Source organism: Nomascus leucogenys, chromosome 16 (genome assembly GCF_006542625.1).
Source record: "Nomascus leucogenys isolate Asia chromosome 16, Asia_NLE_v1, whole genome shotgun sequence".
Taxonomy (NCBI): Eukaryota; Metazoa; Chordata; class Mammalia; order Primates; family Hylobatidae; genus Nomascus; species Nomascus leucogenys.
In genome coordinates, this window is record NC_044396.1 from 42903029 (window position 1) to 42905888 (window position 2860).

Consider the following 2860-nt stretch of genomic DNA (forward strand, 5'->3'; position numbering starts at 1 on the left):
CAGGATGGTCTTGATCTCCTGACCTCGTGATCCACCTGCCTCGGCCTCCCAAAGTGCTGGGATTACAGGCGTGAGCCACTGCACCCAGCCTCCTTTACTTTCTTAATAAACTTGTTTTCACTTTATGGACTGACTCACCCCAAATTCTTTCTTGCCCAAGATTCAAGAACCTCTTGGGGTCTGGATCGGGACCCCTTTCCCGTAACAATGATAAAGCACAGGAAACCATCTGAGAAGAAACATTCACTTTTTTCTATGCCTGCTTTTAATAAACATTTTTAATAATAAAGCCATCTTCCTATGTTAAGTATTTTACAAGTGTCTTTTTTTTTTTTTGAGATGGAGTCTCGCTCTGTTGCCCAGGCTGGAGTGCGGTGGTGCGATCTCGGCTCACTGCAAGCTCCACCTCCCCAGGTTCATGCCATTCTCCTGCTTCAGCCTCCTGAGTAGCTGGGACTACAGGCGCCCGCCACCACACCTGGCTAATTTTTTTTTTTTTTTTGTATTTTTAGTAGAGATGGGGTATCATCATGTTAGCCAGGATGGTCTCGATTTCCTGACCTCGTGATCCGCCTGCCTCAGCCTCCCAAAGTGCTGGGATTACAGGCGTGAGCCACTGTGCCCGGCCTTAAATATTTCAAAAGTCATATTTGCATATAACATACGGAGGAAAAGAGAGGATAAGATACAAAGAAGGTTGCCAAGAAAAGCGCCAAGGTACAAAGAATGTGTTTTTGGCCAGGCGTGGTGGCTCACGCCTGTAATCCCAGCACTTTGGAAGGCAGAGGTGGGCGGATCACCTGAGGTCAGGGGTTTGAGACCAGCCTGGCCAACATGGGGAAACCCCATCTCTACTAAAAATACAAAAATTAGCTGGGTGTGGTGGTGCGTGCCTATAATCCCAGCTACTTTGGGAGGTTGAGGTGGGAGAATCACTTGAACTTGGGAGAATCACTTGCAGTGAGCTGAGATTAAAAAAAAAAAAAAAAATTCTTAGAATACAGTGAGATGAAGTTAAAAACATAGTGAGATGCCAGGAACTCTGTGTTATCAGGCCCGAGGGCCTCTTCTATCTTTGTTAAGGGGAGGGCTAACCTTCTCTCCTTTCGTACAACACATTTTCTGAGTATTTATTATTGGGGTATTTAAACTGCGCTCTCTAATTCTTAAGCCATTTAAAATGGAATCTATTAGACAAACCACTTCATCTTTTAGACTGTAAAATACAGTGACAAGCTTTGTAAAATATGAGGACTGTGTAAAATGACCTCTAAAGTCTGTTGTAATACACTGATGATAAAGATGTTGCCTTGGGCTGAGGAAAACTTCTTTGACCTCAACCTATTTGCATAGAAATGAACTTCCTTAAATTTAAACACATCCTGTGTTCTGTATTCATGTAAGAGGTTCCATTTTTTTCATATCAGAGTGTACTGGCTTTGCTTTAGGTAAGTTACTGCCTTGCCTTATTTGTGCCGCAGGAGGTTTTCCTTTTGTGATTCAGTTCACAATTGTACGTTTGGAGGGGCTGGTACTGCCTCAACAGGAAAAGTTCTTAATGGGGAACAAGGGAGGAAGTTAGTCACCTAAAGATAGACCGCACAGGCAATAGCCTTCCAGGCTCAGAGTGACCCTTGGGTTCCCTCCCCCATCCTCCAAGTAGAATGACTACACTATCCTAACAACAGTTATGGAAGGGAAAAGAGACAGTCAAACATTAGACTTTTCACTGTGGTTGTCTTAGGTGGCCTACAGGTGAAAGGAAATTGGGATAGAATGATAAAGGGAAGAACGAAAACAGGAAACAGATGTCTGGTGATGAATAATGCTCAGAGAGTACTCACTCAATGAGCATGAGCTTAGTCACAAACAGCTGTATCCTGGTCTCAATATTAGAATCGTGCAGATAAGTTCTCAGCCAAAACAGGCACGTTCCACAAAATCTGTCCATTCTGTTTAATAAAGTTAATCCTCAAATTGCTGTACAGCCGGGAGACTCAAGTTCATTGTAACTATGCAGCAATACTGGGCTCTATGATGCTGATATACCATGGCCCTTCTGCCGTGTACGAGGATAATGGGGCAGAGAGTGTGCTAGCAGATGGTATTGTTATCTTGTTAAGAGTTCATATTACTTGGAAATCTAAGAATAAAAGTAAGAATGCTTCAGTCTAGATTTTAGTCCTCTCATGGTATGTGGCTTCCAGTATACGTGGCTAGTTTGCATCCAATCCATTGAGTTAATATGGATTTTAAAATATTTTTTAACTCCTTAGAGAAATAATTGCTAGGGATTTCTTGTCTATTGAGTTCCTGGGTTTTCTTTTTTAAAAATGCTACTCTCTATTCTTTGACAATGAGAGTGGCTCTACCATAGCCAGGGAAGATGTCAGATAACGCAGTGTAACCCAATTTAGTTGGTGTCAGAGAAAAAAGTGCACTCTCTGATGTTCATACAGATTCCAGAATGGCTGCATTTTGATGCTTTACTGAAGAGACATAGCATGGTTGAAGTAGCACAGCTTCCATGTCACCAAACCTGGATTTGAATCCAGACTCTGACAGCAGCTGTGTGACCTTGGGCACATCACATAACTGCTGTGCTCTCATCTGTCTCACATGTGAAATGGAGATAATCATACCCACCTCTGTGCTTCTGTGTTTGGGAGACTCAATGAGGTTATTTGCGGGGAGACACAAAGCTCAGCCAGTTTGCAGAGCCACCTGGAGCAGTTTACTTGGGCTCAGACGCCAAGACTAGCTGTGTGACCTTGATAGGTTACTTAACATCTCTGCCTCAGTCTCACCATCTGAAAAATGGGGGATGATTAATCCTAATGCATATGGTTAAGGAGATTGA

At 42.9% G+C, this 2860-nt stretch overlaps 1 pseudogene; it reads right to left on the reverse strand.

The window, feature by feature from the left end:
- Positions 1-982: 982 nt before the first annotated feature.
- LOC115830737 lies at positions 983-1117 on the reverse strand (annotated as a pseudogene).
- Between the last annotated feature and the right edge of the window lie 1743 nt (positions 1118-2860).